Below are 13,679 nucleotides of genomic sequence, written 5' to 3'. Positions count from 1 at the left end.
TGGATTTTAAAACCTATGCATCTGAGCTGACCACTACAGCGATGTATGGAATCAGCCTGATAGTGCCAGTATAGCACTGGCTTTAGGTTATATACGAAAATCCAGCTGATTGGTTCCCTTTAACAAGTGCAAACACATAAATTTATAAAACATGAAAGATAATGGAAAAAAAATAATTCTACAAATATAATGGAAAAGATAAGCAGTGCTGGCTGTTTTGCTTGCTTTGAGTGACAATGAAAAATGTTAAGATTGACACTGTAGGGGGAACATGACAGGTGGAAGTCTCGCAGATCAGAGCATGGATAATTCAGGTCAGAGAGGAAACACAACATAGCTGGGATTAAGTAGGATTCAGCCAAATACACTCCAAATAGAGGACAAAGCACAAGGCTATATTGATGGCGTCAAAGAGAAAAGTGTCAAGGAAAACAATGTCATAAGATCCCACAAGGAAGAGCATTACATTAGATTATACAAAATGTCACATTGTTTTGTTTCCTATTGTTTTAAGCAGAAAGTGGGGACAGAAAATGACATGTATGAAGGCTTTTTAGTCACCCGTATCTTGCTCTGTATTACTAATATAATAACACTCAGGATGGCTGAATAGAAAAAAATGCTAAAAATGACCTGAGAAATGCTGTAGATGAGTATACTCCAAGAGGAGATGTCTAGTAGATGGGAGACGTGTCCCATGGGCTCTTTCATTATATCCTATATCCAAAGAGAGGACTCACCTGTGGTTAATATTAAGGATTAACCAAATCCTAAATTATATAAGCCAAGAGTGACAACCAAAGTGGGAATGGCAGAGCAAATAAGAGTCACCTGGTCTATCTTGGTCTAATGCTGGCTATTAACTCTAATGCTTCAGAAGTTTTTTGGATTTAAAATGAATCTGTCAGCAGGTTTTTTATATTTAGTTTGAGAACAACATAATGTAGGGGCAGAGAAACTCATTCCAGGGGTGTGTTACTTGTAGGATAAGCGGATCAATAGAAGTTTGTGTTCACCAGGTTCAGATGGACTATACTTAAAAGTTCGTTTTGGGACTCGGACTTGATTCCGGACTCCGAACCCCATATACAGTACAGACTAAAAGTTTGGACACACCTTCTCATTCAAAGAGTTTTCTTTATTTTCATGAGTCTGAAAATTGTAGATTCACATTGAAGGCATCAAAACTATGAATTAACACATGTGGAATGAAATACTTAACAAACAAGTGTGAAACAACTGAAAATATGTCTTATATTCTAGGTTCTTCATAGTAGCCACCTTTAGCTTTGATTACTGCTTTGCACACTCTTGGCATTTTCTTGATGAGCTTCAAGAGGTAGTCACCGGAAATGGTTTCCCAACAGTCTTGAAGGAGTTTCCAGAGATGCTTAGCACTTGTTGGCCCTTTTGCCTTCACTCTGCGGTCCAGCTCATACTAAACCATCTCAATTGGGTTCAGGTCTGGTGACTGTGGAGGCCAGGTCATCTGGCATGGCACCCCATCACTCTCCTTCATAGTCAAATATCCCTTACACAGCCTGGTGGTGTGTATGGGGTCATCATCCTGTGGAAAAAAAATGATGGTCCAACTAAACGCAAACCGGATGGAATATCATGCTGCTGCAAGATGCTGTGGTGGCCATGCTGGTTCAATATGCCTTCAATTTTGAATAAATTCCCAACAGTGTCACCAGCATAGCACAATCACACCATCACACCTCCATGCTTCATGGTGCGTCGTACAAAAACACGGTGGTTGAATCTAAAGATCTCAAATTTTGACTCATCAGACCAAAGCACAGATTTCCACTGATCTAATGTCCATTTCTTGTGTTCTTTAGCCCAAAAAAAGTCTCTTCTGCTTGTTGCCTGTGTGGCGCTCCTGAGTACATCAGGGTGCCACAGGGTACTGCATCCTTACCCAGGGTGCAGGGCCTACCCCCCATGGTTCCAGGTTCCTAAGAAGTCGGTGTCACTACCATCAGCACCACAAATCCCAATCAACAACCTCCCATCATTACCTGTCAGACACACCAGTGGGTTGATCCAGCTGAAAAAGGGCCACCCACCTAGGGGTCAGGCAAATTGGTGGGAGGGAGGAAGCAGGAAAGTAGTGAGAGCCCTCAAAGAGAGAGGAGCTGAGGAGAGTGAGCTCCTGGGGAGCTAGACAGTGGTTGGGTCGCCGACGGTGGTCTGGGACCAGAGGAGTCGGGGACCGGTAGCAGTGACATTGGAAAAGGGTGCGATGGACATAGTCTAGGAGCTCTGTCGGCACCAGCAAACCCAAAAGAACTGACCGTTACTGAGCACGACGGGGTAAAGGACCCTAGGTCAGGAGCCAATGCAACGTCCTGGCAATTAACCTGCAGAGGAAGGAGACCTTCAGAGACCTTCCCACAGAGCTCAGAGATTGGGGGCATCAGCACAACACGGGGGACAGGGTTTTCCAGCCAAAAAGCAGCCCACTGAAGTCCCAAGTGCCAGCCCTCAAGAGCACAGCTACACTTCACATAGTGAGCGGGGCACTAACAGCTTCAAGCCTCGGGGCCACAAACAGACAACTAAATTGTGCACGGAGGTAGGCTCCGGACTATCAAGTGACACAGATGGGAGTGGATACCTGGACGGGCTCCCCGCAGTGACTGTGATACACGAGTACCCACAGTGAGTACCCTGATCCCCTGCACCCTGCTCCCCCAAACAACCACCAAAACCCCTGAGCCCGGGGCCATCCCTATCTGTGGAGGGACTAACAGGCTGCTTAACTCCATCTGCCCTGGTACTCTTTACAGCAGCGGCGGTACCCCCATTACCGCAACCCACAGGTGGCGTCACGAACTTCTCCCCTGTAAATACCCCCTTTTCACGGATCAGTGTGTCTGCCAACCCGGGACCGTGCCTGTCGAGCCACCACGATCCCGGATCCGAGCAGCCCGACCAACTCCGGGGTGGTACACTGGTCCTTAGCAGTGGTTTCCTAGCAACTATTTTACCATGAAGGCCTGCTGCACAAAGTCTCCTCTTAACAATTGTTCTAGAGATATGTCTGTTGCTAGAACTCTTTCGTGGCATTGACCTGGTCTCTAATCTGAGCTGCTGTTAACCTGCAATTTCTGACTCGGATAAACTTATCCTTCGCAGCAGAGGTGACTCTTGGTCTTCCTTTCCTGGGGCGGTCCTCATGTGAGCCAATTTCTTTGTAGTGTTTGATGGTTTTTGCCACTGCACTTGGGGATACTTTCAAAGTTTTACCAATATTTCGGACTGACTGACCTTCATTTCTTAAAGTAATGATGGCCACTCATTTTTCTTTACTTAGCTGCTTTTTTCTTTCCATAATACAAATTCTAATAGTCTATTCAGTAGGACTATCAGTTGTGTATCTACCAGACTTCTGCACAACACAACTGATGGTCCCAACCCCATTTATAAGGCAAGAAATACCACTTATTAAACCTGACATGGCCCACCTGTGAAGTGAAAACCATTAACAGTGACTACCTCTTGAAGCTCATCAAGAGAATGCCAAGAGTGTGCAAAGCAGTAATCAAAGCAAAAGGTGACTACTTTGAAGAACCTAGAATATAAGACATATTTTCAGTTGTTTCACACTTTTATGTTAAGTATTTCATTCCACATGTGTTAATTCATAGTATTGATGCCTTCAATGTGAATCTACAAATTTCAGAGTCATGAAAATAAAGAAAACTCTTTGAATGAGAAGGTGTGTCCAAACTTTTACGTCCCGCTCATCTCCGCCCCTCCGCTGCTATTGGGCGGCCGCTCAGTGACATCGCTGTGACGCCACACGGACCGCCCCCTTAGAAAGGAGGCGGTTCGCCGGTCACAGCGACGTCGCCGGGCAGGTAAGTATGTGTGACGGGTCTGGGCGATGTTGTGCGGCACGGGCAGCGATTTGCCCATGTCGCGCAACAGATGGGGGCGGGTACCCACACTAGCGATATCGGGACCGATATCGCAGTGTGTAAAGTAGCCTTAAGTCAATGGGTATGTGGCGCCCCTAAGGCTGTGGTCGCCAGAGGGTACTTCACCTCAGTTAAGGTGCGGTATCTATCTCAGGTAAGGAGGGGGTTAATCACCGGTGTTCCACATTCACACACTCTATATAGTTTAGGAGCCTTCCCATAGAGTGAGTTGACTCAGGAAGGGGGGGTGGCCATACGAACATGGACTTCCCAATCACTGTAGCCAGCCACCTGGGGGATGGGTTCCACTTGGGGTAGAAATAGGCACAACACACGCACATCAAGAGCAGACCCATCAGGACCATAGTTCTGGCAAGACATCTCTGGAGAACTTGGACCTTACTGGTCCCGGGGGCTGAGAGTGGGAGCTCAGCCAGGGTAACTAACTGCAGAGGGGGACACCCTAGAAATAAGACTCTCACTCCTTCTCTCTCTATAAACACCGGTGGTGGCCCCTTATCGAATCTGGGATTGACCAGAGCCCATCACAGCAGTGACCAGTGTGACCGGGCTGGCAGCTGACGTTGTGAGTAAACTACACCCTGAACCCACAGACACTGTGTTGGCTCGTCCTTACCGGCACTGCCACCCAGCGCTTAGGTGCCATCGGCTGTTACAACCCTCCACCATCCACCCGGAGCCCACTCCACCTGTGGGGATCAATACCATCCCGGCTACCATAACACCTGCACCGGAGAGGAACCCTGCAACGGCGGCTACTCCCTGGCCGCATACCACAGGTTGCGTCACAACAAACTTTCCCCAATAACCCTGCTTTCGCCACCGTTTACTGCACACCTCGGGGAAATGGAACCGGGCAAGGCCACCCATGATTACGCCTGACCCAACCTGCGACTGCCCGGCAACGAGTAGGTTAACCATCTGCCCTGTGGGGTGCTGCAGGTAACCAAACTTTGGTGCTTTAAAACGGCTGTAAAATGGTTGTAGTAAGGCCAAGAGGGCTAGAAAAGGAAGTAAAATAGAGCTAAGAGCAGGACAATTGCCCTGCAAATATATGTCAATTGGGAATAAAAAATGATGTGGGTTTCCCCATATTTTTTTAACCAACGCAAGTAATTCAGAAAAAAGAAAAAAAAGTTTATTTGAATAAATACGCCCCCTCATTCACCATTTTATTAAAAAAAATTCCTCGAAGTTCCAATGTAATCCAATGGTACTATATTCCAGGACGGCCATCGATTCCTGTGGAGCTTTTGTTCTGAGAGCGTTTTCAGAACGAGGTTCCATAAGTCACTGCCGGTCAGTGGCGTGAGATCCCCTCGATTTTTGATAACCAGCCAAGGTAAAGCAGACAACTGAGGGCTGGAACCCATGTTACTTTTTTTCTTTATTTTTAACAGCAGTGTACAGGCTTTTTGAAGTTTTAATACAATCAGTGTTTTATCAGTAGAAGATTATCACTGCAGGCCTAGGTGTCTTGTGCCAGGCAGACCAGCTAATCTGTGTAATATCACCCCAACTACTGATTGGCAGCTTGCTGACTATACACCGGAAGCAATCAGCAGTGTAGTTGGGGTTATCAGTATTCATGGAACTAATACTACAGCAAAGAAAACGGATTCTATCAAAACTGCACCAATCAGTCCAGTAAGTGACATCGCTTGAATCAGGCTCATGTGGCCTACATTATGCTGCTCTCAGATTCCATAGCAAAAAACTACTGACAGATTCCCTTTAACATTGGGGTTAAATAATTTTATTTCGTGATTGAGACAGTGATACCAAATAAGTTTGTTTTTTTATTTAGAAAAGAGTAACTTTTACATTTTTGTTGTATTATTTTTTAAAACTTTTTAAAATTATTTCTTATTCTATTTTTTAGTCCCTTTAGGGAACTACAGTATTGCAGTAGTAAATTCAGAATGTGGCTGAAGGCCGTGATTGTCCTTCATAGGTGTCCCCAGATAGCTGTGATGGGGGCCTTCATTAGCCACACAGCTGCCATGGCAACCCATTAACTCTCCTCAATCTCATCATGGGGACGATTGTACCATACAATTGCACAATTTAAATGCTGCTGTCAGTGATTGATAGTGGCATATAAATGGTTAAATAGCAGGAACCTGAATGAGTTATATGTTTATCACAGTTGACACCTGCTCATTATGGGACTGGATCCTACTGGGGCACCCGATTGGCAAAAGTGCCATGATCTACTTTATTACAGAGGAGTGATCCAGAGACTGGAGAGATCAAGTGGGAAACTATATGAACAAATTGATCTCCTGAGAGAGGTGATGAGCAAATTGATTGACAGGACCCTGGTCTAGTGGTCAAGTCATTCCGTGACTGTAGAATGGGAGCCCTGCAAATCGCCTCCTACCCACTGATACCACATCGTATGTGTGTGCCACATTCTAACAATGACATCTTTTTGAGATGCCGAGAACCTGAGCTGGAGCCCCCAGGACTACCAATAAAGGGCTAAAGCGGGCCTAACACACAGCGACATCGCTAGCGATGTCGCTGGTGAAAGCACCCGCCCCCGTCGGTTGTGCGTCACGGGCAAATCGCTGCCCATGGCGCACAACATCGCTTACACCCGTCACACATACTTACCTGCCTAGTGACGTTGCTGTGGAGGGCAAACCGCCTCCTTTCTAAGGGGGGCGGTTTGTTCGGCGTCACAGCGGCGTCACTAAGCGGCCGCCCAATAGAAGCGGAGGACCGGAGATGAGCGGGCCGAACATCCCGCCCAACTCCTTTCTTCCTCATTGCGGGTGGCCGCAGGTACGGTGATGTGCCTCGTTCCTGCGGTGTCACACATAGCGATGTGTGCTGCCGCAGGAACGGCGAACAACATCGTACCTGCAGCAGCAACGATAATTGGGATAGAAACGACTGGTCAATGATCAACGATATGGTGAGTATTTTTGATCGTTAACGGTCGGTCCTGCGTTTCACACGCAATGACGTCGCTAATGATGCCGGATGTGGGTCACGAATTCTGTGACCCCAACGACATCTCGTTAGCGATGTCATTGTGTGTAAAGCCCGCTTAAGGCTATGTGCGCACGTGTGCGTATTGCATGCAGTTACGCTGCATTCTGCACCACAGCGTAACTGCATGTGTCCTGCGTCCCCAGGACAATCTATGAATATTGTGCATGAGACATGCGCACGTGGCGTATTAGAACGCAGCGATTCGGCTGCTGCCGAAGCGTGCGTTCTAAGAAGTGACATGTCACTTCTTTCGTGCACTTTGCATGCTGTCTATAGGGAGAGGCAGCATGCAGAGTGCACGAATTCTGCAGGCACCAGGCGCTTCAGAACGGAGCTTTTCAGCTGCGCTCTGAAGCGGACCTTATGTGTGCGGTGCAGAGCGCACACGTGCACACATAGCCTTAAGGCTACTTTACACGCTGCGATATCGGTCCCGATATCGCTAGCGTGGGTACCCGCCCCCATCTGTTGTGCGACACGGGCAAATCGCTGCTCGAGCCGCACAACATCGCGCAGACCCGTCACACATACTTACCTGCCCGGCGACGTCGCTGTGACCGGCGAACCGCCTCCTTTCTAAGGGGGCGGTCCGTGCGGCGTCACAGCAACGTCACTGAGCGGCCGCCCAATAGCAGAGGAGGGGCGGAGATGAGCGGGCCAAACATCCCGCCCACCTCCTTCCTTTCTCATAACGGCTGGGAGGCAGGTAAGGAGAGGTTCCTCTTTCCTGCGGCGTCACACATAGCGATGTGTGCTGCCGCAGGAGCGACGAATTACATCGTTACTGCTGCAGTAACGATAATCGAGAATGGACCCCCATGTCACCGATGAGCGATTTTGCACGTTTTTGCAACGATGCAAAATCGCTCATCGGTGTCACACGCAGCAACATCGCTAATGCGGCCGGATGTGCGTCACAAATTCCGTGACCCCAACGACTCCGCATTAGCGATGTCGCAGCGTGTAAAGCCGCCTTTAGAATCAAGATCCATCAACATGCGCATCCACAAGGATATATCCTTATGGTTCCACCATATACCCGACCTCATGGCCTTTCTCTGCCTAAACAGCTCATCATATCGAGGCCATGCCAACCTACTGCAAGCCCTGTTCACCTCCCCAATTGCATCCACGTAGCCAAAATGGGTTGGAGCAATGCTCAGATTCCTTCTTGCCAGTCACACTCGCCAAAATCACAACCGACTGTAGCAAATTAGAAAATGTCTTCAAAATTAATTGATATCTACATTTTTCCTCCGCATCCTTATCTATCCTACAATCACTGGGTTTAATCTTATCCAAATAAAGATGTTCAAAGCAAACATATACTTTGCTTTTAGTCTTATCACCCAAATGCACAACCTCATCCTCTTTTTCCTTTTCACTAGAGCTTTATTCCATCACAGCACCCGCAACACCACTTTATTGTTTGACCTCAGCACTGTCCAGAGTAATCACCCAACTCCGAACCAAGAACACATAGAGCCCAAACAAACCCCTAGTAGAGTTAACTAGATACTGCTTGTGTAGTGCCCCACGGAACCTGCAGGGTTACTCGACTCCGGGCCAGTGGTATTTGGGGTTGCTGTGAATGGCCTGACCCGGCTCCGTGGCCCCGTCGGCTACATGAAAAGAGGGTGCAAAGAGGATTGGGGTTTGCTTTGCAGCGCCACCCGTGGTGAGCGGCCAGGAATTAGCCACCACTGCAAGATGTCAGTCTCCTCCGGGGATGATGTTAACGCAGCTCAGATAGTCCAGCTCCCCACAGTTGGAGCGAGTCCCAGAGAAAACGGTGCAATGTGGGGAAGGGTCATTAGCGCTGAAGCGCAGGGCAATGGCAACGGTAATAAGAGGCTGAGGCAGCGGTTGTGGGTCCAGGTCTTTTTACTCACAGTTCTTAGGATGCTGCCCTCAGGGTACCAGTCACCGCCGTGCTGGGCCCCGGTCGATCTCGGATGAATCAGGGTTCACCACCAGTGTTGTGGAGCATGTGAGACCTTCCTCATTGGCGTGAAGCTACTTGGTGACCCCAGTGTCCTTGGTTTTAGTTTGCATCCTGTACACAGGCAGCGCGAAACTTGTTATGGACCCGACCATGGCCGTGGCTCCTGTCTCTATATGCCGCTGTGCCCTGGGACTTTTGGTGGTGGGCGATGGGACGTGAATATTTTTCCCTGCAGATTCTGGTAGTCCAACATGAAGTATGTTCTACCATAGGGCTTCTGCACCCTGTATGGCGCCAGTCCCGAAGGGGCTGTTTGGGCTCACCCTCTGGCTACTGTGTTACTTCTCTGTCTCACCAGCTTCACCCGGTCGTCTCTGGTGTCTCCCAGTCAACCTGGTCCTTTTCAGTCTGCCCGGTCCTAACGGAGAGACCTATGAAGCTGCCGTGGTCCTACGAGTCCACGATGTCCTGACACTCTCTATCTCCTGACTGACTAGATTTCCTGTGTTCTCTGAAACTTCTCCAGTCAGCCCCCACCTTCCTAATGACTCACCCTGCCCGGGTAATTCCCATTGCTATGGGGATCACCTGTATTGTGTAACTGCTCACTGGCTGTGTTGTATAAGCTATGAGCACAGGATGTTGTGCAAGCTCCAAACACCAGTGGTTAACCTCTTCTTTCCTGGCATAAGTACCACATCTTAAGACAGATGCAGTACCCTGTGGCGCCTGAAGCCTCAGGGGCGCTACACTTGCTCTTCCACTAAACCCTCTAATGTGCCCAATAACTGACCCCACAAGTTAGGACCCCCTGCATTAAGGACCTATCCCTTCATTACTTACCCCCACTCAATTCCTAAAAGCCCCACAACTGGTAAATTAATTACAAACGTCATCTCCTAACCATGCTGCCTCTGAGATATTCTCAGACCAGCCACCACATTGACTGCTGGGAAGAAAAAGCTCCTTGGGATATCTTAGCAACTTTACCATTGGACACTAGATTTTAATGCCAGGCCCGGGGAGAACTGCAACAGGATCAGACCCATGCTGTCCACAGTAAATCTCCCTGATTACGGCGCACTGGCCTTCATCTTCAGCTTACCGATTCCTTCCTCCCATTGAAGAACATCAAGATGGGGAAGTCCTGCTGGCCCAAGATGAATCCAGAGACCCTCAAAATTCCATATTCATAAGCAGCATGCATACCAACCCTGATCCCTACTCGCCACCCCTCTTGTGTCAGGTTCAACCCCGCCAATCAGCACATCCCCAGAAGCAACTTCTAAGGTAGATTGGCAACTATCAGACAGCACTCAAGTAGCAGGCTGCAACCCTTCCTGACAACTGTGGGGACATCCCTTGATATCTCCCTTGCACTGGGTTCGATTCCCAACTGGCTTGGGTCATGGCTATCAAGGTCCAGGGCCTAGAAGGCTGCTATCTAGGAGCAGGCTGCAACATCGTATCTTCCCTGGAGCTGGATTCAACTCCCCACTAGCACAACTCCAGGGATCCCCATTGTACGGCTCCTGGGGCTTAGCAGACTGCAAACCAGAAGTAGGCTGTGGTGCAGGCCGCATCTCCGAAGACGATTCCTCCTGTTGCCTGAAGAAGGAGCTGTAGGCCTGTGCAGCTCTTCCAGCCTTAGAGGGTCACTGAGGGGTCTCCTAAAAAGTCTCCTGGCATTTTTCCACCTATTGGTGAATATTGCACCAACAGCTGAGTTCACTGAGTGTTCTCGTGGTGAAAGGACTCAACTCTCAGCTTTATGGGATGTGCAGACTGCATGAAGCTGCTCCTAGAAGACCTGACCCCCTTGGACTACAGTGGCTGCCCTCATGAATTCCAGCCATGCCATCAAGTGTGCGAAGTCTCCTTCTTCTCTATATCCTGTTGTTACAGCTGGATTCAGGGAAGCAAGAGGCAGTAACAATTTCCTTTCCCTTATACTGCCCTCATAACCCTGCCCCCACTCCCTTCCCCCCAATCAAATTCCCTGTACATATCCTACAATTTTACCCTATCACTATTTTCAACTATTTAGCTCTTTAATTCCCACTCTCTAAATTGTCATGAGGCCTGTATGCATATTGGGGTCCTCAGCCTTTCTTTACAGTCCCAGCAAAATCCCTTTAGCCTTAGTTCTATCTTAAAATTCTCATCAATAGAACCACAAATTTCAGCAAAATCTACTCCCACCTTAATATAGGTAATCTCTGGAAGCACAAAGACTGGGTGGCAGGATCTTTCTCTGGCCTAGTCCTGGAGGCAGTGGTGGACATCTCCAAGCAGCCTGGCTGATTTACGGACATGATGGTGTTTCATCAGTGAACAGCACTAAAGGGTGCTTTACACGATGCAACATCGCTAGCGATTGCTAGCGATGTCGCGAGCAATAGCACCCGCCCCTGTCATTGCTGCGATATGTGTTGACCACTGCCATAGCGAACATTATCGCTACGGCAGCGTCACACGCACATACCTGTTCAACGACGTCGCTGTTGCTGCCGAACAATCCCTCCTTCAAGGGGGAGGTGTGTTCGGCGTCACAAAAACATGCCGCCCACCTCCTTCCTTCCTCATTGCCGGTGGACACAGGTAAGGAGATGTTTGTCGCTCCTGCAGTGTCACACATAGCGATGTGTGATGCCGCAGGAGCGACGAAAAACCAGCGACATGCCCCATATTATGAAAAGGAGCGACGTGTCAACGATCAACGATTTTTGCCTTTTTTTGCAATCGTTGATCATCGCTCCTAGCTGTCACACGCTGCGATGTCGCTAACGACGCCGGATGTGCGTCACAAACACCGTGACCCTGACGATATATCGTTAGCGATGTCGAAGCGTGTAAAGCACCCTTAAGGCCGAATAGTCCCTCATCCAACAAGACAATGACTCCTGTACCTTATGCTGTGGTCAGTTACTCTAAGGCTGTGTGCACACGTTGCGTTTTTTACCGCGGAAACGCTGCGTTTTGAACCGCAGCGTTTCAGTGGCAAATTGCATGCGTTCAGCTTTCCCAGCAAAGTGTATGGGAAAGCTGAAAAATCAGTGCACACGCTGCGTTTCTAAACGCAGCGTTTTGGATGCCAAAAATCGGTGCGGAAAGAAAAGCAGCATGTCACTTCTTTTGTGCGTTGTGGCTGCGTTCTCTCCCCCATTGAAATTAATGATGTGGGGTCAGAACGCAGCTACAACGCAGTGACCTGCTTTTTTGTTGCGGTCCGCGGGCTTTGTCGGCACGCCAGAACGCAGGCATTTACCTGGAAGTGAGGTCAAGAGGTTTCCTGTTGACCTCACTTCCTGGCAAAGTTCAGGAAAGCCCCCGGTGTCGCCAAAGTGCCCGCCCCGACCCAACAAAATCCAACATGGCCGCGCGCACAGTAGCGCACCGGCCGCCCTGCTCCTATGTTATCTGTCGCATGTGCCTTGAGACATGCGACAGAAAAATGCACCCAGGCCCTGCCCGTTCACCCCAATTCCCCCCGGTGTCATACATACCTGTCCGGTCGCAGCGCTGATCCCCCGCGGCCCCCTCCTCCTTCACAGTGCACGCTGGCCGGTCACATGAGCAGAGCAGCTGACAGCCAGCACTGTGTTCAGTGTGAGCTGTGCTGGCTGCTCGGCACTCTGCAGCTGTGACCCGGGGAGAGTGGGTGCAGATTTTTGCACCCACTCTCCTCAAATGGAGGGTCTGCCCTCCTAGAAAATGGGGGATACGTTCCCTGAACGTGCCCCCATATTCTAGAAGGTCCAGAGCCGACGTGGGACATCCAAATGGATTTCTGCGGACCCATTTTTTTATTAAATTGGAGAACAAGGGAATGATTTGGGGAGTGTTTTTTCTAATAAAAAATTTTTTGTTGTCTTTTTTTTGCTTTTGTTTACTGTCAATTAGTTATGTCGGGTGTCTGATAGACGCCGTGACATCACTAATTGCTGGGCTTGATGCCAGGTGACATTACACATCTGGTATCAACCCCATTTATTACCCTGTTTGCCAACGCACCAGGGCGCGGGATGAGTTGGGGCGAAGCGCCAGGATTGGCGCATCTAATGGATGCGCTACTTCTGGGGCGGCTGTGGCCTGCTATTTTTAGGATGGGAAGAGTCCAATAACCATGGCTCTTCCCACCCTGAGAATACCAGACCTCAGCTGTCAGCTTCACCTTGGCTGGTGATCTAATTTGGGGGGACCCCATGTTATTTTTTTTTTATTATTTTTATTTATAAATAAAAAAAAAAAACCTGGGGAGCCCTCCAAATTGATCACCAGACAAGATGAAGATGCCAGCTGTGGTTTGCAGGCTACAGCTGTCTGCTTTACCCTGACTGGCTATCAAAAATAGGGGGGACCCCACGCCATTTTTTTTTTGTTTTTGTGATAAAAACTAGGCTAGGCACCCTTTAGTGCCACATGAAAGGTACTAAAGGTGCCAGCTTAGAATATGCAGGGGGGGTGGGACATTGTATATATATTTGACCTCCATTGATGCTTTTTAGGCTGGATGCCCACAATCGGGGTTTGCAGCGTTTTGGGCGCAGAGTGTTTTCCCTGCGTCCATGACGCTGCGTTGTGCAGTAGAAGCACAGTGGAAGGATTTTTAGAAATCTCATGCCCACTGTGCTTGTTTTCTCTGCAGCATAAACCGACCTGTGAAGCAGCTTCCCGAGCCTCAGCATGTCAATTTATGCTGCGTAGATGAGTGTTCTCTGCAGGTAGAATAGAGCTCCACAGCAGCCTTTTATTATTATTATTATTATTATTTATTATTA

The sequence above is a fragment of the Anomaloglossus baeobatrachus genome, chromosome 4, assembly GCF_048569485.1.
Source record: "Anomaloglossus baeobatrachus isolate aAnoBae1 chromosome 4, aAnoBae1.hap1, whole genome shotgun sequence".
NCBI lineage: Eukaryota > Metazoa > Chordata > Amphibia > Anura > Aromobatidae > Anomaloglossus > Anomaloglossus baeobatrachus.
This window is presented reverse-complemented; position numbering follows the sequence as displayed.